The 23,756-nt window shown below is 37.0% G+C and overlaps 14 non-coding genes across 14 annotated transcripts; all 14 read right to left on the bottom strand.

The window, feature by feature from the left end:
• Positions 1 to 596: 596 nt before the first annotated feature.
• On the bottom strand, positions 597 to 669 carry trnar-ucg. The gene has a single exon. It is a non-coding gene; the product is annotated as a tRNA-Arg (tRNA).
• Positions 670 to 2,131: 1,462 nt separating this feature from the next.
• trnaq-uug lies at positions 2,132 to 2,204 on the bottom strand. The gene has a single exon. It is a non-coding gene; the product is annotated as a tRNA-Gln (tRNA).
• Positions 2,205 to 3,933: 1,729 nt separating this feature from the next.
• On the bottom strand, positions 3,934 to 4,006 carry trnar-ucg. The gene has a single exon. It is a non-coding gene; the product is annotated as a tRNA-Arg (tRNA).
• A 1,462-nt stretch (positions 4,007 to 5,468) lies between these two features.
• trnar-ucg lies at positions 5,469 to 5,541 on the bottom strand. The gene has a single exon. It is a non-coding gene; the product is annotated as a tRNA-Arg (tRNA).
• An 824-nt stretch (positions 5,542 to 6,365) lies between these two features.
• trnar-ucg lies at positions 6,366 to 6,438 on the bottom strand. Its single transcript has one exon. It is a non-coding gene; the product is annotated as a tRNA-Arg (tRNA).
• Positions 6,439 to 7,900: 1,462 nt separating this feature from the next.
• trnaq-uug lies at positions 7,901 to 7,973 on the bottom strand. The gene has a single exon. It is a non-coding gene; the product is annotated as a tRNA-Gln (tRNA).
• Positions 7,974 to 10,332: 2,359 nt separating this feature from the next.
• trnar-ucg lies at positions 10,333 to 10,405 on the bottom strand. The gene has a single exon. It is a non-coding gene; the product is annotated as a tRNA-Arg (tRNA).
• Positions 10,406 to 10,959: 554 nt separating this feature from the next.
• trnar-ucg lies at positions 10,960 to 11,032 on the bottom strand. Its single transcript has one exon. It is a non-coding gene; the product is annotated as a tRNA-Arg (tRNA).
• Positions 11,033 to 12,764: 1,732 nt separating this feature from the next.
• On the bottom strand, positions 12,765 to 12,837 carry trnar-ucg. Its single transcript has one exon. It is a non-coding gene; the product is annotated as a tRNA-Arg (tRNA).
• Positions 12,838 to 16,322: 3,485 nt separating this feature from the next.
• trnar-ucg lies at positions 16,323 to 16,395 on the bottom strand. The gene has a single exon. It is a non-coding gene; the product is annotated as a tRNA-Arg (tRNA).
• Positions 16,396 to 18,278: 1,883 nt separating this feature from the next.
• Positions 18,279 to 18,351, bottom strand: trnar-ucg. The gene has a single exon. It is a non-coding gene; the product is annotated as a tRNA-Arg (tRNA).
• A 1,883-nt stretch (positions 18,352 to 20,234) lies between these two features.
• Positions 20,235 to 20,307, bottom strand: trnar-ucg. Its single transcript has one exon. It is a non-coding gene; the product is annotated as a tRNA-Arg (tRNA).
• A 1,857-nt stretch (positions 20,308 to 22,164) lies between these two features.
• On the bottom strand, positions 22,165 to 22,237 carry trnar-ucg. Its single transcript has one exon. It is a non-coding gene; the product is annotated as a tRNA-Arg (tRNA).
• Positions 22,238 to 23,140: 903 nt separating this feature from the next.
• Positions 23,141 to 23,213, bottom strand: trnar-ucg. The gene has a single exon. It is a non-coding gene; the product is annotated as a tRNA-Arg (tRNA).
• Positions 23,214 to 23,756: the final 543 nt, after the last annotated feature.

Below are 23,756 nucleotides of genomic sequence, written 5' to 3'. Positions count from 1 at the left end.
ATGCAACAGTAGACATCAAAGTTGTGATCCTGTCCAAATGAGGAAAGCTAGTGATATTTAACAAGTACGAAGAGACATTTTCCCTCAATCTTGCGATGCAGAATCATGCACAATATTTCTCAGGCCTTGCTGTCTTAGATAATTAAAGTTAAACAACAATGTACAAGTTTTTCAAAGCAACAAGAACAATGCCTAATTTCGGGAAATTGCAAACATCTTCAAATTAGCTGAGGTAAGGAAATTTAACAACCACGAAGGGACTCAAACCCACAATTTTCACATTCAAAGTCAGACACCTTATCCATTAGGCCACACAGTCTGCTTAATGCATCCCTATTTCACATCATACAGACATTGCTTAGCAACAACAGACATCAAAGTTGTGAACCTGTCCGAATGAGGAAAGCTAATGATATTTGACAAGTACAAAGATACTCTTTCCTTCAATCTTGCGATGCAGATTCAGACACAATAATTCTCAGGCCTTGCAGTCTAAGATTATTAAAGTTGAATAACAATGTCCAAGCAACAAGACCAATGCCTTAGTTTGGGAAATTGCAAACATGTTCAAATTAGCTGAGCTAAATGAAACTAAACAACCACGAAGGGTCTCGAACCCTCAAGCTTCTGATTCGAAGTCAGACGCCTTATCCATTAGGCCACGCAGTCTACGTGATACATCCCTATTTAAACAACAATGTGTACATTTTTCAAAGCAACAAGAACAATGCCTTATTTCTGGAAATTGCAAACATCTTCAAATTAGCTGAGCTAAGGAAATTTAACAACCACGAAGGGACTCAAACCCACAATTTTCAGATTCAAAGTCAGACACCTTATCCATTAGGCCACACAGTCTACTTAATACATCCCTATTTCACATCATACAGACATTGCTTAGCAACAACAGACATCAAAGTTGTGAACCTGTCCGAATGAGGAAAGCTAATGATATTTGACAAGTACAAAGATACTCTTTCCTTCAATCTTGCGATGCAGATTCAGACACAATAATTCTCAGGCCTTGCAGTCTAAGATTATTAAAGTTGAACAACAATGTCCAAGCTTTTCAAAGCAACAAGACCAATGCCATATTTAGGTAAATTGCAAACATGTACAAATTAGCTGAGCTAATGAAATTAAACGACCCTATTTGATATCATACAGACTTTGCTATGCAACAGTAGACATCAAAGTTGTGATCCTGTCCAAATGAGGAAAGCTAGTGATATTTAACAAGTAAGAAGAGACCTTTTCCCTCAATCTTGCGATGCAGAATCAGACACAATAATTCTCAGGCCTTGCAATATTAGACTATTAAAGATGAATAACAATGTCTTAGCATTTCAAAGCAACAAGAACAATGCCTTATTTCGGGAAATTGCAAACATGTCCATATTAGCTGATTTAATGAAATTAAACGACCACGAAAATGCCTCAAAAGCCCAATTTTCTGTGTCGAAGTCAGACGCCTTATTCACAAGGCAACACCTTCTACTCCATATTCTCCGATATAACATCAAACAGACGTTGCTTAGCAACAACAGACATCAAAGTTGTGAACCTATCCGAATGAGGACAGCTAGTGATATTTTACAAGTACGAAAAGACTATGTCCCTCAATCTTGCGATGCCGAATCAGACACAATATTTCTCAGGCCTTGCAGTCTTAGATTATTAAAGTTAAACAACAATGTACAAGTTTTTCAAAGCAACAAGAACAATGCCTTATTTCGGGAAATTGCAAACATCTTCAAATTAGCTGAGGTAAGGAAATTTAACAACCACGAAGGGACTCAAACCCACAATTTTCATATTCAAAGTCAGACACCTTATCCATTAGGCCACACAGTCTACTTAATACATCCCTATTTCACATCATACAGACATTGCTTAGCAACAACAGACATCAAAGTTGTGAACCTGTCCGAATGAGGAAAGCTAATGATATTTGACAAGTACAAAGATACTCTTTCCTTCAATCTTGCGATGCAGATTCAGACACAATAATTCTCAGGCCTTGCAGTCTAAGATTATTAAAGTTGAATAACAATGTCCAAGCAACAAGACCAATGCCTTAGTTTGGGAAATTGCAAATATGTTCAAATTAGCTGAGCTAAATGAAACTAAACAACCACGAAGGGACTCGAACCCTCAATCTTCTGATTCAAAGTCAGACACCTTATCCGTTAGGCCACGCAGTCTACGTGATACATCCCTATTTAAACAACAATGTGTACATTTTTCAAAGCAACAAGAACAATGCCTTATTTCTGGAAATTGCAAACATCTTCAAATTAGCTGAGCTAAGGAAATTTAACAACCACGAAGGGACTCAAACCCACAATTTTCAGATTCAAAGTCAGACACCTTATCCATTAGGCCACACAGTCTACTTAATACGTCCCTATTTCACATCATACAGACATTGCTTAGCAACAACAGACATCAAAGTTGTGAACCTGTCCGAATGAGAAAAGCTAATGATATTTAACAAGTACAAAGATACTATTTTCTTCAATCTTGCGATGCAGATTCAGGCACAATAATTCTCAGGCCTTGCAGTCTTAGATTATTAAAGTTGAACAACAATGTCCAAGCTTTTCAAAGCAACAAGACCAATGCCATATTTAGGGAAATTGCAAACATGTACAAATTAGCTGAGCTAATGAAATTAAACGACCCTATTTGATATCATACAGACTTTGCTATGCAACAGTAGACATCAAAGTTGTGATCCTGTCCAAATGAGGAAAGCTAGTGATATTTAACAAGTACGAAGAGACAATTTCCCTCAATCTTGCGATGCAGAATCATACACAATATTTCTCAGGCCTTGCAGTCTAAGATTATTAAAGTTGAATAACAATGTCCAAGCAACAAGACCAATGCCTTAGTTTGGGAAATTGCAAACATGTTCAAATTAGCTGAGCTAAATGAAACTAAACAACCATGAAGGGACTCGAACCCTCAATCTTCTGATTCGAAGTCAGACGCCTTATCCATTAGATAACACAGTCTACGTGATACATCCCTATTTGACATCATACAGACATTGCTTTGCAACAACAGACATCAAAGTTGTGAACCTGTCCGAATGAGGAAAGCTAATGATATTTAACAAGTACAAAGATACTCTTTTCTTCAATCTTGCGATGCAGATTCAGACACAATAATTCTCAGGCCTTGCAGTCTTAGATTATTAAAGTTGAACAACAATGTCCAAGCTTTTCAAAGCAACAAGACCAATGCCATATTTAGGGAAATTGCAAACATGTACAAATTAGCTGAGCTAATGAAAATAAACGACCCTATTTGATATCATACAGACTTTGCTATGCAACAGTAGACATCAAAGTTGTGATCCTGTCCAAATGAGGAAAGCTAGTGATATTTAACAAGTACGAAGAGACATTTTCCCTCAATCTTGCGATGCAGAATCATGCACAATATTTCTCAGGCCTTGCTGTCTTAGATAATTAAAGTTAAACAACAATGTACAAGTTTTTCAAAGCAACAAGAACAATGCCTTATTTCGGGAAATTGCAAACATCTTCAAATTAGCTGAGGTAAGGAAATTTAACAACCACGAAGGGACTCAAACCCACAATTTTCACATTCAAAGTCAGACACCTTATCCATTAGGCCACACAGTCTGCTTAATGCATCCCTATTTCACATCATACAGACATTGCTTAGCAACAACAGACATCAAAGTTGTGAACCTGTCCGAATGAGGAAAGCTAATGATATTTGACAAGTACAAAGATACTCTTTCCTTCAATCTTGCGATGCAGATTCAGACACAATAATTCTCAGGCCTTGCAGTCTAAGATTATTAAAGTTGAATAACAATGTCCAAGCAACAAGACCAATGCCTTAGTTTGGGAAATTGCAAACATGTTCAAATTAGCTGAGCTAAATGAAACTAAACAACCACGAAGGGTCTCGAACCCTCAAGCTTCTGATTCGAAGTCAGACGCCTTATCCATTAGGCCACGCAGTCTACGTGATACATCCCTATTTAAACAACAATGTGTACATTTTTCAAAGCAACAAGAACAATGCCTTATTTCTGGAAATTGCAAACATCTTCAAATTAGCTGAGCTAAGGAAATTTAACAACCACGAAGGGACTCAAACCCACAATTTTCAGATTCAAAGTCAGACACCTTATCCATTAGGCCACACAGTCTACTTAATACATCCCTATTTCACATCATACAGACATTGCTTAGCAACAACAGACATCAAAGTTGTGAACCTGTCCGAATGAGGAAAGCTAATGATATTTGACAAGTACAAAGATACTCTTTCCTTCAATCTTGCGATGCAGATTCAGACACAATAATTCTCAGGCCTTGCAGTCTAAGATTATTAAAGTTGAACAACAATGTCCAAGCTTTTCAAAGCAACAAGACCAATGCCATATTTAGGTAAATTGCAAACATGTACAAATTAGCTGAGCTAATGAAATTAAACAACCCTATTTGATATCATACAGACTTTGCTATGCAACAGTAGACATCAACGTTGTGATCCTGTCCAAATGAGGAAAGCTAGTGATATTTAACAAGTAAGAAGAGACCTTTTCCCTCAATCTTGCGATGCAGAATCAGACACAATAATTCTCAGGCCTTGCAATATTAGACTATTAAAGATGAATAACAATGTCTTAGCATTTCAAAGCAACAAGAACAATGCCTTATTTCGGGAAATTGCAAACATGTCCATATTAGCTGATTTAATGAAATTAAACGACCACGAAAATGCCTCAAAAGCCCAATTTTCTGTGTCGAAGTCAGACGCCTTATTCACAAGGCAACACCTTCTACTCCATATTCTCCGATATAACATCAAACAGACGTTGCTTAGCAACAACAGACATCAAAGTTGTGAACCTATCCGAATGAGGACAGCTAGTGATATTTTACAAGTACGAAAAGACTATGTCCCTCAATCTTGCGATGCCGAATCAGACACAATATTTCTCAGGCCTTGCAGTCTTAGATTATTAAAGTTAAACAACAATGTACAAGTTTTTCAAAGCAACAAGAACAATGCCTTATTTCGGGAAATTGCAAACATCTTCAAATTAGCTGAGGTAAGGAAATTTAACAACCACGAAGGGACTCAAACCCACAATTTTCATATTCAAAGTCAGACACCTTATCCATTAGGCCACACAGTCTACTTAATACATCCCTATTTCACATCATACAGACATTGCTTAGCAACAACAGACATCAAAGTTGTGAACCTGTCCGAATGAGGAAAGCTAATGATATTTGACAAGTACAAAGATACTCTTTCCTTCAATCTTGCGATGCAGATTCAGACACAATAATTCTCAGGCCTTGCAGTCTAAGATTATTAAAGTTGAATAACAATGTCCAAGCAACAAGACCAATGCCTTAGTTTGGGAAATTGCAAATATGTTCAAATTAGCTGAGCTAAATGAAACTAAACAACCACGGAGGGACTCGAACCCTCAATCTTCTGATTCGAAGTCAGACACCTTATCCATTAGGCTACGCAGTCTACGTGATACACCCCTATTTGACATCATACAGACATTGCTTAGCAACAACAGACATCAAAGTTGTGAACCTGTCCGAATGAGGAAAGCTAATGATATTTAACAAGTACAAAGATACTCTTTTCTTCAATCTTGCGATGCAGATTCAGACACAATAATTCTCAGGCCTTGCAGTCTTAGATTATTAAAGTTGAACAACAATGTCCAAGCTTTTCAAAGCAACAAGACCAATGCCATATTTAGGGAAATTGCAAACATGTAAAAATTAGCTGAGCTAATGAAATTAAACGACCCTATTTGATATCATACAGACTTTGCTATGCAACAGTAGACATCAAAGTTGTGATCCTGTCCAAATGAGGAAAGCTAGTGATATTTAACAAGTAAGAAGAGACCTTTTCCCTCAATCTTGCGATGCAGAATCAGACACAATATTTCTCAGGCCTTGCAGTCTAAGATTATTAAAGTTGAATAACAATGTCCAAGCAACAAGACCAATGCCTTAGTTTGGGAAATTGCAAACATGTACAAATTAGCTGAGCTAATGAAATTAAACGACCCTATTTGATATCATACAGACTTTGCTATGCAACAGTAGACATCAAAGTTGTGATCCTGTCCAAATGAGGAAAGCTAGTGATATTTAACAAGTAAGAAGAGACCTTTAACCTCAATCTTGCGATGCAGAATCAGACACAATAATTCTCAGGCCTTGCAATAGTAGATTATTAAAGATGAATGTCTTAGCATTTCAAAGCAACAAGAAAAATGTCTTATTTTGGGAAATTGCAAACATCCTCAAATTAGCTAAGCTAATGAAATTTAACAACCACAAAGGGACTCGAACCCTCAATATTCTGATTCGAAGTCAGACGCCTTATCCATTAGGCCACGCAGTCTACGTGATACACCCCTATTTAAACAACAATGTGTACATTTTTCAAAGCAACAAGAACAATGCCTTATTTCTGGAAATTGCAAACATCTTCAAATTAGCTGAGCTAAGGAAATTTAACAACCACGAAGGGACTCAAACCCACAATTTTCAGATTCAAAGTCAGACACCTTATCCATTAGGCCACACGGTCTACTTAATACATCCCTATTTCACATCATACAGACATTGCTTAGCAACAACAGACATCAAAGTTGTGAACCTGTCCGAATGAGGAAAGCTAATGATATTTAACAAGTACAAAGATACTGTTTCCTTCAATCTTGCGATGCAGATCCAGACACAATAATTCTCAGGCCTTGCAGTCTAAGATTATTAAAGTTGAACAACAATGTCCAAGCTTTTCAAAGCAACAAGACCAATGCCATATTTAGGTCAATTGCAAACATGTACAAATTAGCTGAGCTAATGAAATTAAACGACCCTATTTGATATCATACAGACTTTGCTATGCAACAGTAGACATCAAAGTTGTGATCCTGTCCAAATGAGGAAAGCTAGTGATATTTAACAAGTAAGAAGAGACCTTTTCCCTCAATCTTGCGATGCAGAATCAGACACAATAATTCTCAGGCCTTGCAATATTAGATTATTAAAGATGAATAACAATGTCTTAGCATTTCAAAGCAACAAGAACAATGCCTTATTTCGGGAAATTGCAAACATGTCCATATTAGCTGATTTAATGAAATTAAACGACCACGAAAATGCCTCAAAAGCCCAATTTTCTGTTTCGAAGTCAGACGCCTTATTCACGAGGCAACACCTTCTACTCCATATTCTCCGATATAACATCAAACAGACATTGCTTAGCAACAACAGACATCAAAGTTGTGAACCTATCCGAATGAGGACAGCTAGTGATATTTTACAAGTACGAAAAGACTATGTCCCTCAATCTTGCGATGCCGAATCAGACACAATATTTCTCAGGCCTTGCAGTCTTAGATTATTAAAGTTAAACAACAATGTACAAGTTTTTCAAAGCAACAAGAACAATGCCTTATTTCGGGAAATTGCAAACATCTTCAAATTAGCTGAGGTAAGGAAATTTAACAACCACGAAGGGACTCAAACCCACAATTTTCATATTCAAAGTCAGACACCTTATCCATTAGGCCACACAGTCTACTTAATACATCCCTATTTCACATCATACAGACATTGCTTAGCAACAACAGACATCAAAGTTGTGAACCTGTCCGAATGAGGAAAGCTAATGATATTTGACAAGTACAAAGATACTCTTTCCTTCAATCTTGCGATGCAGATTCAGACACAATAATTCTCAGGCCTTGCAGTCTAAGATTATTAAAGTTGAATAACAATGTCCAAGCAACAAGACCAATGCCTTAGTTTGGGAAATTGCAAATATGTTCAAATTAGCTGAGCTAAATGAAACTAAACAACCACGAAGGGACTCGAACCCTCAATCTTCTGATTCAAAGTCAGACACCTTATCCATTAGGCTACGCAGTCTACGTGATACACCCCTATTTGACATCATACAGACATTGCTTAGCAACAACAGACATCAAAGTTGTGAACCTGTCCGAATGAGGAAAGCTAATGATATTTAACAAGTACAAAGATACTCTTTTCTTCAATCTTGCGATGCAGATTCAGACACAATAATTCTCAGGCCTTGCAGTCTAAGATTATTAAAGTTGAACAACAATGTCCAAGCTTTTCAAAGCAACAAGACCAATGCCATATTTAGGGAAATTGCAAACATGTAAAAATTAGCTGAGCTAATGAAATTAAACGACCCTATTTGATATCATACAGACTTTGCTATGCAACAGTAGACATCAAAGTTGTGATCCTGTCCAAATGAGGAAAGCTAGTGATATTTAACAAGTAAGAAGAGACCTTTTCCCTCAATCTTGCGATGCAGAATCAGACACAATATTTCTCAGGCCTTGCAGTCTAAGATTATTAAAGTTGAATAACAATGTCCAAGCAACAAGACCAATGCCTTAGTTTGGGAAATTGCAAACATGTTCAAATTAGCTGAGCTAATGAAATTAAACGACCCTATTTGATATCATACAGACTTTGCTATGCAACAGTAGACATCAAAGTTGTGATCCTGTCCAAATGAGGAAAGCTAGTGATATTTAACAAGTAAGAAGAGACCTTTAACCTCAATCTTGCGATGCAGAATCAGACACAATAATTCTCAGGCCTTGCAATAGTAGATTATTAAAGATGAATGTCTTAGCATTTCAAAGCAACAAGAAAAATGTCTTATTTTGGGAAATTGCAAACATCTTCAAATTAGCTGAGCTAATGAAATTTAACAACCACGAAGGGACTCAAACCCACAATATTCTGATTCGAAGTCAGACGCCTTATCCATTAGGCCACGCAGTCTACGTGATACACCCCTATTTAAACAACAATGTGTACATTTTTCAAAGCAACAAGAACAATGCCTTATTTCTGGAAATTGCAAACATCTTCAAATTAGCTGAGCTAAGGAAATTTAACAACCACGAAGGGACTCAAACCCACAATTTTCAGATTCAAAGTCAGACACCTTATCCATTAGGCCACACAGTCTACTTAATACATCCCTATTTCACATCATACAGACATTGCTTAGCAACAACAGACATCAAAGTTGTGAACCTGTCCGAATGAGGAAAGCTAATGATATTTAACAAGTACAAAGATACTCTTTCCTTCAATCTTGCGATGCAGATCCAGACACAATAATTCTCAGGCCTTGCAGTCTAAGATTATTAAAGTTGAACAACAATGTCCAAGCTTTTCAAAGCAACAAGACCAATGCCATATTTAGGTCAATTGCAAACATGTACAAATTAGCTGAGCTAATGAAATTAAACAACCCTATTTGATATCATACAGACTTTGCTATGCAACAGTAGACATCAAAGTTGTGATCCTGTCCAAATGAGGAAAGCTAGTGATATTTAACAAGTAAGAAGAGACCTTTTCCCTCAATCTTGCGATGCAGAATCAGACACAATAATTCTCAGGCCTTGCAATATTAGATTATTAAAGATGAATAACAATGTCTTAGCATTTCAAAGCAACAAGAACAATGCCTTATTTCGGGAAATTGCAAACATGTCCATATTAGCTGATTTAATGAAATTAAACGACCACGAAAATGCCTCAAAAGCCCAATTTTCTGTTTCGAAGTCAGATGCCTTATTCACGAGCCAACACCTTCTACTCCATATTCTCCGATATAACATCAAACAGACGTTGCTTAGCAACAACAGACATCAAAGTTGTGAACCTATCCGAATGAGGACAGCTAGTGATATTTTACAAGTACGAAAAGACTATGTCCCTCAATCTTGCGATGCCGAATCAGACACAATATTTCTCAGGCCTTGCAGTCTTAGATTATTAAAGTTAAACAACAATGTACAAGTTTTTCAAAGCAACAAGAACAATGCCTTATTTCGGGAAATTGCAAACATCTTCAAATTAGCCGAGGTAAGGAAATTTAACAACCATGAAGGGACTCAAACCCACAATTTTCATATTCAAAGTCAGACACCTTATCCATTAGGCCACACAGTCTACTCAATACATCCCTATTTCACATCATACAGACATTGCTTAGCAACAACAGACATCAAAGTTGTGAACCTGTCCGAATGAGGAAAGCTAATGATATTTGACAAGTACAAAGATACTCTTTCCTTCAATCTTGCGATGCAGATTCAGACACAATAATTCTCAGGCCTTGCAGTCTAAGATTATTAAAGTTGAATAACAATGTCCAAGCAACAAGACCAATGCCTTAGTTTGGGAAATTGCAAATATGTTCAAATTAGCTGAGCTAAATGAAACTAAACAACCACGAAGGGACTTGAACCCTCAATCTTCTGATTCGAAGTCAGACACCTTATCCATTAGGCTACGCAGTCTACGTGATACACCCCTATTTGACATCATACAGACATTGCTTAGCAACAACAGACATCAAAGTTGTGAACCTGTCCGAATGAGGAAAGCTAATGATATTTAACAAGTACAAAGATACTCTTTTCTTCAATCTTGCGATGCAGATTCAGACACAATAATTCTCAGGCCTTGCAGTCTTAGATTATTAAAGTTGAACAACAATGTCCAAGCTTTTCAAAGCAACAAGACCAATGCCATATTTAGGGAAATTGCAAACATGTAAAAATTAGCTGAGCTAATGAAATTAAACGACCCTATTTGATATCATACAGACTTTGCTATGCAACAGTAGACATCAAAGTTGTGATCCTGTCCAAATGAGGAAAGCTAGTGATATTTAACAAGTACGAAGAGACTATTTCCCTCAATCTAGCGATGCAGAATCATACACAATATTTCTCAGGCCTTGCAGTCTAAGATTATTAAAGTTGAATAACAATGTCCAAGCTACAAGACCAATGCCTTAGTTTGGGAAATTGCAAACATGTTCAAATTAGCTGAGCTAAATGAAACTAAACAACCACGAAGGGACTCGAACCCTCAATCTTCTGATTCGAAGTCAGACGCCTTATCCATTAGGCCACGCAGTCTACGTGATACATCCCTATTTAAACAACAATGTGTACATTTTTCAAAGCAACAAGAACAATGCCTTATTTCTGGAAATTGCAAACATCTTCAAATTAGCTGAGCTAAGGAAATTTAACAACCACGAAGGGACTCAAACCCACAATTTTCAGATTCAAAGTCAGACACCTTATCGATTAGGCCACACAGTCTACTTAATACATCCCTATTTCACATCATACAGACATTGCTTAGCAACAACAGACATCAAAGTTGTGAACCTGTCCGAATGAGGAAAGCTAATGATATTTAACAAGTACAAAGATACTCTTTCCTTCAATCTTGCGATGCAGATTCAGACACAATAATTCTCAGGCCTTGCTGTCTAAGATTATTAAAGTTGAACAACAATGTCCAAGCTTTTCAAAGCAACAAGACCAATGCCATATTTAGGTCAATTGCAAACATGTACAAATTAGCTGAGCTAATGAAATTAAACGACCCTATTTGATATCATACAGACTTTGCTATGCAACAGTAGACATCAAAGTTGTGATCCTGTCCAAATGAGGAAAGCTAGTGATATTTAACAAGTAAGAAGAGACCTTTTCCCTCAATCTTGCGATGCAGAATCAGACACAATAATTCTCAGGCCTTGCAATATTAGATTATTAAAGATGAATAACAATGTCTTAGCATTTCAAAGCAACAAGAACAATGCCTTATTTCGGGAAATTGCAAACATGTCCATATTAGCTGATTTAATGAAATTAAACGACCACGAAAATGCCTCAAAAGCCCAATTTTCTGTTTCGAAGTCAGACGCCTTATTCACGAGGCAACACCTTCTACTCCATATTCTCCGATATAACATCAAACAGACGTTGCTTAGCAACAACAGACATCAAAGTTGTGAACCTATCCGAATGAGGACAGCTAGTGATATTTTACAAGTACGAAAAGACTATGTCCCTCAATCTTGCGATGCCGAATCAGACACAATATTTCTCAGGCCTTGCAGTCTTAGATTATTAAAGTTAAACAACAATGTACAAGTTTTTCAAAGCAACAAAAACAATGCCTTATTTCGGGAAATTGCAAATATCTTCAAATTAGCTGAGGTAAGGAAATTTAACAACCACGAAGGGACTCAAACCCACAATTTTCATATTCAAAGTCAGACACCTTATCCATTAGGCCACACAGTCTACTTAATACATCCCTATTTCACATCATACAGACATTGCTTAGCAACAACAGACATCAAAGTTGTGAACCTGTCCGAATGAGGAAAGCTAATGATATTTGACAAGTACAAAGATACTCTTTCCTTCAATCTTGCGATGCAGATTCAGACACAATAATTCTCAGGCCTTGCAGTCTAAGATTATTAAAGTTGAATAACAATGTCCAAGCAACAAGACCAATGCCTTAGTTTGGGAAATTGCAAACATGTTCAAATTAGCTGAGCTAATGAAATTAAACGACCCTATTTGATATCATACAGACTTTGCTATGCAACAGTAGACATCAAAGTTGTGATCCTGTCCAAATGAGGAAAGCTAGTGATATTTAACAAGTAAGAAGAGACCTTTAACCTCAATCTTGCGATGCAGAATCAGACACAATAATTCTCAGGCCTTGCAATAGTAGATTATTAAAGATGAATGTCTTAGCATTTCAAAGCAACAAGAAAAATGTCTTATTTTGGGAAATTGCAAACATCTTCAAATTAGCTGATCTAATTAAATTTAACAACCACGAAGGGACTCAAACCCTCAATCTTCTGATTCGAAGTCAGACGCCTTATCCATTAGGCCACGCAGTCTACATGATACATCCCTATTTGACATCATACAGACATTGCTTAGCAACAACAGACATCAAAGTTGTGAACCTGTCCGAATGAGGAAAGCTAATGATATTTAACAAGTACAAAGATACTATTTCCCTCAATCTTGCGATGCAGATTCAGACACAATATTTCTCAGGCCTTGCAGTCTAAGATTATTAAAGTTGAATAACAATGTCCAAGCAACAAGACCAATGCCTTAGTTTGGGAAATTGCAAACATGTTCAAATTAGCTGAGCTAAATGAAACTAAACAACCACGAAGGGACTCAAACACACAATTTTCAGATTCAAAGTGAGACACCTTATCCATTAGGCCACACAGTCTACTTAATACATCCCTATTTCACATCATACAGACATTGCTTAGCAACAACAGACATCAAAGTTGTGATCCTGTCCAAATGAGGAAAGCTAGTGATATTTAACAAGTAAGAAGAGACCTTTTCCCTCAATCTTGCGATGCAGAATCAGACACAATATTTCTCAGGCCTTGCAGTCTAAGATTATTAAAGTTGAATAACAATGTCCAAGCAACAAGACCAATGCCTTAGTTTGGGAAATTGCAAACATCTTCAAATTAGCTGAGCTAAGGAAATGTAACAACCACGAAGGGACTCAAACCCACAATTTTCTGATTCAAAGTCAGACACCTTATCCATTAGGCCACACAGTCTACTTAACACACCCCTATTTCACATCATACAGACATTGCTTAGCAACAACAGACATCAAAGTTGTGAACCTGTCCGAATGAGGAAAGCTAATGATATTTAACAAGTACAAAGATACTCTTTCCTTCAATCTTGCGATGCAGATTCAGACACAATAATTCTCAGGCCTTGCAGTCTTAGATTATTAAAGTTGAACAACAATGTCCAAGCTTTTCAAAGCAACAAGACCAATGCCATATTTAGGGAAATTGCAAACATGTACAAATTAGCTGAGCTAATAAAAATAAACAACCCTATTTGATATCATACAGACTTTGCTATGCAACAGTAGACATCAAAGTTGTGATCCTGTCCAAATGAGGAAAGCTAGTGATATGTAACAAGTACGAAGAGACTATTTCCCTCAATCTTGCGATGCAGAATCATACACAATATTTCTCAGGCCTTGCAGTCTAAGATTATTAAAGTTGAATAACAATGTCCAAGCAACAAGACCAATGCCTTAGTTTGGGAAATTGCAAACATGTTCAAAATAGCTGAGCTAAATGAAACTAAACAACCACGAAGGGACTCAAACCCTCACTCTTCTGATTCGAAGTCAGACGCCTTATCAGTTAGGCCACGCAGTCTACGTGATACATCGCTATTTGACATCATACAGACTTTGCTATGCAACAGTAGACATCAAAGTTGTGATCCTGTCCAAATGAGGAAAGCTAATGGTATACTATTTTCTTCAATCTTGCGATGCAGATTCAGACACAATAATTCTCAGGCCTTGCAGTCATAGATTATTAAAGTTCAACAACAATGTCCAAGCTTTTCAAAGCAACAAGACCAATGCCATATTTAGGGAAATTGCAAACATGTACAAATTAGCTGAGCTAAGGAAATTAAACGACCCTATTTGATATCATACAGACTTTGCTATGCAACAGTAGACATCAAAGTTGTGATCCTGTCCAAATGAGGAAAGCTAGTGATATTTAACAAGTAAGAAGAGACCTTTTCCCTCAATCTTGCGATGCAGAATCAGACACAATAATTCTCAGGCCTTGCAATATTAGATTATTAAAGATGAATAACAATGTCTTAGCATTTCAAAGCAACAAGAACAATGCCTTATTTCGGGAAATTGCAAACATGTCCATATTAGCTGATTTAATGAAATTAAACGACCACGAAAATGCCTCAAAAGCCCAATTTTCTGTTTCGAAGTCAGACGCCTTATTCACGAGGCAACACCTTCTACTCCATATTCTCCGATATAACATAAAACAGACGTTGCTTAGCAACAACAGACATCAAAGTTGTGAACCTATCCGAATGAGGACAGCTAGTGATATTTTACAAGTACGAAAAGACTATGTCCCTCAATCTTGCGATGCCGAATCAGACACAATATTTCTCAGGCCTTGCAGTCTTAGATTATTAAAGTTAAACAACAATGTACAAGTTTTTCAAAGCAACAAGAACAATGCCTTATTTCGGGAAATTGCAAACATCTTCAAATTAGCTGAGCTAAGGAAATTTAACAACCACGAAGGGACTCAAACCCACAATTTTCAGATTCAAAGTCAGACACCTTATCCATTAGGCCACACAGTCTCCTTAATACATCCCTATTTCACATCATACAGACATTGCTTAGCAACAACAGACATCAAAGTTGTGAACCTGTCCGAATGAGGAAAGCTAATGATATTTAACAAGTACAAAGATACTCTTTTCTTCAATCTTGCGATGCAGATTCAGACACAATAATTCTCAGGCCTTGCAGTCTTAGATTATTAAAGTTGAACAACAATGTCCAAGCTTTTCAAAGCAACAAGACCAATGCCATATTTAGGGAAATTGCAAACATGTACAAATTAGCTGAGCTAATGAAATTAAACGACCCTATTTGATATCATACAGACTTTGCTATGCAACAGTAGACATCAAAGTTGTAATCCTGTCCAAATGAGGAAAGCTAGTGATATTTAACAAGTAAGAAGAGACCTTTTCCCTCAATCTTGCGATGCAGAATCAGACACAATAATTCTCAGGCCTTGCAATATTAAATTATTAAAGATGAATAACAATGTCCAAGCAACAAGACCAATGCCTTAGTTTGGGAAATTGCAAACATGTTCAAAATAGCTGAGCTAAGGAAATTTAACAACCACGAAGGGACTCAAACCCACAATTTTCAGATTCAAAGTCAGACACCTTATCCATTAGGCCACACAGTCTCCTTAATACATCCCTATTTCACATCATACAGACATTGCTTAGCAACAACAGACATCAAAGTTGTGAACCTGTCCGAATGAGGAAAGCTAATGATATTTAACAAGTACAAAGATACTCTTTCCTTCAATCTTGCGATGCAGATTCAGACACAATAATTCTCAGGCCTTGCAGTCTTAGATTATTAAAGTTGAACAACAATGTCCAAGCTTTTCAAAGCAACAAGACCAATGCCATATTTAGGGAAATTGCAAACATGTACAAATTAGCTGAGCTAATGAAATTAAACGACCCTATTTGATATCATACAGACTTTGCTATGCAACAGTAGACATCAAAGTTGTAATCCTGTCCAAATGAGGAAAGCTAGTGATATTTAACAAGTAAGAAGAGACCTTTTCCCTCAATCTTGCGATGCAGAATCAGACACAATAATTCTCAGGCCTTGCAATATTAAATTATTAAAGATGAATAACAATGTCCAAGCAACAAGACCAATGCCTTAGTTTGGGAAATTGCAAACATGTTCAAAATAGCTGAGCTAAATGAAACTAAACAACCACGAAGGGACTCGAACCCTCAATCTTCTGATTCGAAGTCAGACGCCTTATCCGTTAGGCCACGCAGTCTACGTGATACATCCCTATTTGACATCATACAGACTTTGCTATGCAACAGTAGACATCAAAATTGTGATCCTGTCCAAATGAGGAAAGCTAATGATATACTCTTTTCTTCAATCTTGCGATGCAGATTCAGACACAATAATTCTCAGGCCTTGCAGTCATAGATTATTAAAGTTGAATAACAATGTCCAAGCAACAAGACCAATGCCTTAGGTTGGGAAATTGCAAACATGTTCAAATTAGCTGAGCTAAATGAAACTAAACAACCATGAAGGGACTCAAACCCTCAATCTTCTGATTCGAAGTCAGACGCCTTATCCATTAGGCCACGCAGTCTACGTGATACATCCCTATTTGACATCATACAGACATTGCTTAGCAACAACAGACATCAAAGTTGTGAACCTGTCCGAATGAGGAAAGCTAATGATATTTGACAAGTACAAAGATACTCTTTTCTTCAATCTTGCGATGCAGATTCAGACACAATAATTCTCAGGCCTTGCAGTCTTAGATTATTAAAGTTGAACAACAATGTCCAAGCTTTTCAAAGCAACAAGACCAATGCCATATTTAGGGAAATTGCAAACATGTACAAATTAGCTGAGCTAAGGAAATTAAACGACCCTATTTGATATCATACAGACTTTGCTATGCAACAGTAGACATCAAAGTTGTGATCCTGTCCAAATGAGGAAAGCTAGTGATATTTAACAAGTAAGAAGAGACCTTTTCCCTCAATCTTGCGATGCAGAATCAGACACAATAATTCTCAGGCCTTGCAATATTAGATTATTAAAGATGAATAACAATGTCTTAGCATTTCAAAGCAACAAGAACAATGCCTTATTTCGGGAAATTGCAAACATGTCCATATTAGCTGATTTAATGAAATTAAACGACCACGAAAATGCCTCAAAAGCCCAATTTTCTGTTTCGAAGTCAGACGCCTTATTCACGAGGCAACACCTTCTACTCCATATTCTCCGATATAACATAAAACAGACGTTGCTTAGCAACAACAGACATCAAAGTTGTGAACCTATCCGAATGAGGACAGCTAGTGATATTTTACAAGTACGAAAAGACTATGTCCCTCAATCTTGCGATGCCGAATCAGACACAATATTTCTCAGGCCTTGCAGTCTTAGATTATTAAAGTTAAACAACAATGTACAAGTTTTTCAAAGCAACAAGAACAACGCCTTATTTCGGGAAATTGCAAACATCTTCAAATTAGCTGAGCTAAGGAAATTTAACAACCACGAAGGGACTCAAACCCACAATTTTCAGATTCAAAGTCAGACACCTTATCCATTAGGCCACACAGTCTCCTTAATACATCCCTATTTCACATCATACAGACATTGCTTAGCAACAACAGACATCAAAGTTGTGAACCTGTCCGAATGAGGAAAGCTAATGATATTTAACAAGTACAAAGATACTCTTTTCTTCAATCTTGCGATGCAGATTCAGACACAATAATTCTCAGGCCTTGCAGTCTTAGATTATTAAAGTTGAACAACAATGTCCAAGCTTTTCAAAGCAACAAGACCAATGCCATATTTAGGGAAATTGCAAACATGTACAAATTAGCTGAGCTAATGAAATTAAACGACCCTATTTGATATCATACAGACTTTGCTATGCAACAGTAGACATCAAAGTTGTAATCCTGTCCAAATGAGGAAAGCTAGTGATATTTAACAAGTAAGAAGAGACCTTTTCCCTCAATCTTGCGATGCAGAATCAGACACAATAATTCTCAGGCCTTGCAATATTAAATTATTAAAGATGAATAACAATGTCCAAGCAACAAGACCAATGCCTTAGTTTGGGAAATTGCAAACATGTTCAAAATAGCTGAGCTAAATGAAACTAAACAACCACGAAGGGACTCGAACCCTCAATCTTCTGATTCGAAGTCAGACGCCTTATCCGTTAGGCCACGCAGTCTACGTGATACATCCCTATTTGACATCATACAGACTTTGCTATGCAACAGTAGACATCAAAATTGTGATCCTGTCCAAATGAGGAAAGCTAATGATATACTCTTTTCTTCAATCTTGCGATGCAGATTCAGACACAATAATTCTCAGGCCTTGCAGTCATAGATTATTAAAGTTGAATAACAATGTCCAAGCAACAAGACCAATGCCTTAGTTTGGGAAATTGCAAACATGTTCAAATTAGCTGAGCTAAATGAAACTAAACAACCATGAAGGGACTCAAACCCTCAATCTTCTGATTCGAAGTCAGACGCCTTATCCATTAGGCCACGCAGTCTACGTGATACATCCCTATTTGACATCATACAGACATTGCTTAGCAACAACAGACATCAAAGTTGTGAACCTGTCCGAATGAGGAAAGCTAATGATATTTGACAAGTACAAAGATACTCTTTTCTTCAATCTTGCGATGCAGATTCAGACACAATAATTCTCAGGCCTTGCAGTCTTAGATTATTAAAGTTGAACAACAATGTCCAAGCTTTTCAAAGCAACAAGACCAATGCCATATTTAGGGAAATTGCAAACATGTACAAATTAGCTGAGCTAAGGAAATTAAACGACCCTATTTGATATCATACAGACTTTGCTATGCAACAGTAGACATCAAAGTTGTGATCCTGTCCAAATGAGGAAAGCTAGTGATATTTAACAAGTAAGAAGAGACCTTTTCCCTCAATCTTGCGATGCAGAATCAGACACAATAATTCTCAGGCCTTGCAATATTAGATTATTAAAGATGAATAACAATGTCTTAGCATTTCAAAGCAACAAGAACAATGCCTTATTTCGGGAAATTGCAAACATGTCCATATTAGCTGATTTAATGAAATTAAACGACCACGAAAATGCCTCAAAAGCCCAATTTTCTGTTTCGAAGTCAGACGCCTTATTCACGAGGCAACACCTTCTACTCCATATTCTCCGATATAACATAAAACAGACGTTGCTTAGCAACAACAGACATCAAAGTTGTGAACCTATCCGAATGAGGACAGCTAGTGATATTTTACAAGTACGAAAAGACTATGTCCCTCAATCTTGCGATGCCGAATCAGACACAATATTTCTCAGGCCTTGCAGTCTTAGATTATTAAAGTTAAACAACAATGTACAAGTTTTTCAAAGCAACAAGAACAACGCCTTATTTCGGGAAATTGCAAACATCTTCAAAATAGCTGAGCTAAGGAAATTTAACAACCACGAAGGGACTCAAACCCACAATTTTCAGATTCAAAGTCAGACACCTTATCCATTAGGCCACACAGTCTCCTTAATACATCCCTATTTCACATCATACAGACATTGCTTAGCAACAACAGACATCAAAGTTGTGAACCTGTCCGAATGAGGAAAGCTAATGATATTTAACAAGTACAAAGATACTCTTTTCTTCAATCTTGCGATGCAGATTCAGACACAATAATTCTCAGGCCTTGCAGTCTTAGATTATTAAAGTTGAACAACAATGTCCAAGCTTTTCAAAGCAACAAGACCAATGCCATATTTAGGGAAATTGCAAACATGTACAAATTAGCTGAGCTAATGAAATTAAACGACCCTATTTGATATCATACAGACTTTGCTATGCAACAGTAGACATCAAAGTTGTAATCCTGTCCAAATGAGGAAAGCTAGTGATATTTAACAAGTAAGAAGAGACCTTTTCCCTCAATCTTGCGATGCAGAATCAGACACAATAATTCTCAGGCCTTGCAATATTAAATTATTAAAGATGAATAACAATGTCCAAGCAACAAGACCAATGCCTTAGTTTGGGAAATTGCAAACATGTTCAAAATAGCTGAGCTAAATGAAACTAAACAACCACGAAGGGACTCGAACCCTCAATCTTCTGATTCGAAGTCAGACGCCTTATCCGTTAGGCCACGCAGTCTACGTGATACATCCCTATTTGACATCATACAGACTTTGCTATGCAACAGTAGACATCAAAATTGTGATCCTGTCCAAATGAGGAAAGCTAATGATATACTCTTTTCTTCAATCTTGCGATGCAGATTCAGACACAATAATTCTCAGGCCTTGCAGTCATAGATTATTAAAGTTGAATAACAATGTCCAAGCAACAAGACCAATGCCTTAGTTTGGGAAATTGCAAACATGTTCAAATTAGCTGAGCTAAATGAAACTAAACAACCATGAAGGGACTCAAACCCTCAATCTTCTGATTCGAAGTCAGGCGCCTTATCCATTAGGCCACGCATTCTATTTAATACATCCCTATTTCACATCATACAGACATTGCTTAGCAACAACAGACATCAAAGTTGTGAACCTGTCCGAATGAGGAAAGCTAATGATATTTAACAAGTACAAAGATACTCTTTTCTTCAATCTTGCGATGCAGATTCAGACACAATAATTCTCAGGCCTTGCAGTCTTAGATTATTAAAGTTGAACAACAATGTCCAAGCTTTTCAAAGCAACAAGACCAATGCCATATTTAGGGTAATTGCAAACATGTACAAATTAGCTGAGCTAATGAAATTAAACGACCCTATTTGATATCATACAGACTTTGCTATGCAACAGTAGACATCAACGTTGTGATCCTGTCCAAATGAGGAAAGCTAGTGATATTTAACAAGTAAGAAGAGACCTTTTCCCTCAATCTTGCGATGCAGAATCAGACACAATAATTCTCAGGCCTTGCAATATTAGATTATTAAAGATGAATGACAATGTCTTAGCATTTCAAAGCAACAAGAACAATGCCTTATTTCGGGAAATTGCAAACATGTCCATATTAGCTGATTTAATGAAATTAAACGACCACGAAAATGCCTCAAAAGCCCAATTTTCTGTTTCGAAGTCAGACGCCTTATTCACGAGGAAACACCTTCTACTCCATATTCTCCGATATAACATCAAACAGACGTTGCTTAGCAACAACAGACATCAAAGTTGTGAACCTATCCGAATGAGGACAGCTAGTGATATTTTACAAGTACGAAAAGACTATGTCCCTCAATCTTGCGATGCCGAATCAGACACAATATTTCTCAGGCCTTGCAGTCTTAGATAATTAAAGTTAAACAACAATGTACAAGTTTTTCAAAGCAACAAGAACAATGGCTTATTTCAGGAAATTGCAAACATCTTCAAATTAGCTGAGCTAAGGAAATTTAACAACCACGAAGGGACTCAAACCCACAATTTTCAGATTCAAAGTCAGACACCTTATCCATTAGGCCACACAGTCTACTTAATACATCCCTATTTCACATCATACAGACATTGCTTAGCAACAACAGACATCAAAGTTGTGAACCTGTCCGACTGAGGAAAGCTAATGATATTTAACAAGTACAAAGATACTCTTTCCTTCAATCTTGCGATGCAGATTCAGACACAATAATTCTCAGGCCTTGCTGTCTTAGATTATTAAAGTTAAACAACAATGTACAAGTTTTTCAAAGCAACAAGAACAATGCCTTATTTCGGGAAATTGCAAACATCTTCAAATTAGCTGAGCTAATGAAATTAAACGACCCTATTTGATGTCATACAGACTGTCCAAATGAGGAAAGCTAGTGATATTTAACAAGTAAGAAGAGACCTTTTCCCTCAATCTTGCGATGCCGAATCAGACACAATATTTCTCAGGCCTTGCAGTCTTAGATAATTAAAGTTAAACAACAATGTACAAGTTTTTGAAAGCAACAAGAACAATGCCTTATTTCGGGAAATTGCAAACATCTTCAAATTAGCTGAGCTAAATGAAACTAAACAACCACGAAGGGACTCAAACCCTCAATCTTCTGATTCGAAGTCAGACGCCTTATCCATTAGGCCACGCAGTCTACGTGATACATCCCTATTTGACATCATACAGACATTGCTTAGCAACAACAGACATCAAAGTTGTGAACCTGTCCGAATGAGGAAAGCTAATGATATTTAACAAGTACAAAGATACTCTTTTCTTCAATCTTGCGATGCAGATTCAGACACAATAATTCTCAGGCCTTGCAGTCTTAGATTATTAAAGTTGAATAACAATGTCCAAGCAACAAGACCAATGCCTTAGTTTGGGAAATTGCAAACATCTTCAAATTAGCTGAGCTAAGGAAATTGAACAACCACGAAGGGACTCAAAACCACTATTTTCGGATTCAAAGTCAGACACCTTATCCATTAGGCCACACAGTCTACTTAATATATCCCTATTTCACATCATACAGACATTGCTTAGCAACAACAGACATCAAAGTTGTGAACCTGTCCGAATGAGGAAAGCTAATGATATTTAACAAGTACAAAGATACTCTTTCCTTCAATCTTGCGATGCAGATTCAGACACAATAATTCTCAGGCCTTGCAGTCTTAGATTATTAAAGTTGAACAACAATGTCCAAGCTTTTCAAAGCAACAAGACCAATGCCATATTTAGGGAAATTGCAAACATGTACAAATTAGCTGAGCTAATGAAATTAAACGACCCTATTTGATATCATACAGACTTTGCTATGCAACAGTAGACATCAAAGTTGTGATCCTGTCCAAATGAGGAAAGCTAGTGATATTTAACAAGTACGAAGAGACTATTTCCCTCAATCTTGCGATGCAGAATCATACACAATATTTCTCAGGCCTTGCAGTCTAAGATTATTAAAGTTGAATAACAATGTCCAAGCAACAAGACCAATGCCTTAGTTTGGGAAATTGCAAACATGTTCAAATTAGCTGAGCTAAATGAAACTAAACAACCACAAAGGGACTCGAACCCTCAATCTTCTGATTCGAAGTCAGACGCCTTATCCATTAGGCCACGCAGTCTATGTGATACATCCCTATTTGACATCATACAGACATTGCTTAGCAACAACAGACATCAAAGTTGTGAACCTGTCCGAATGAGGAAAGCTAATGATATTTGACAAGTACAAAGATACTCTTTCCTTCAATCTTGCGATGCAGATTCAGACACAATAATTCTCAGGCCTTGCAGTCTAAGATTATTAAAGTTGAATAACAATGTCCAAGCAACAAGACCAATGCCTTAGTTTGGGAAATTGCAAACATGTTCAAATTAGCTGAGCTAAATGAAACTAAACAACCACGAAGGGACTCCAACCCTCAATCTTCTGAATCGAAGTCAGGCGCCTTATCCATTAGGCCACGCAGTCTATTTAATACATCCCTATTTCACATCATACAGACATTGCTTAGCAACAACAGACATCAAAGTTGTGAACCTGTCCGAATGAGGAAAGCTAATGATATTTAACAAGTACAAAGATACTCTTTTCTTCAATCTTGCGATGCAGATTCAGACACAATAATTCTCAGGCCTTGCAGTCTTAGATTATTAAAGTTGAA

Source organism: Oncorhynchus mykiss, unplaced genomic scaffold (assembly GCF_013265735.2).
Source record: "Oncorhynchus mykiss isolate Arlee unplaced genomic scaffold, USDA_OmykA_1.1 un_scaffold_234, whole genome shotgun sequence".
NCBI classification, from domain to species: domain Eukaryota; kingdom Metazoa; phylum Chordata; class Actinopteri; order Salmoniformes; family Salmonidae; genus Oncorhynchus; species Oncorhynchus mykiss.
This window is presented reverse-complemented; position numbering and strand designations above follow the sequence as displayed.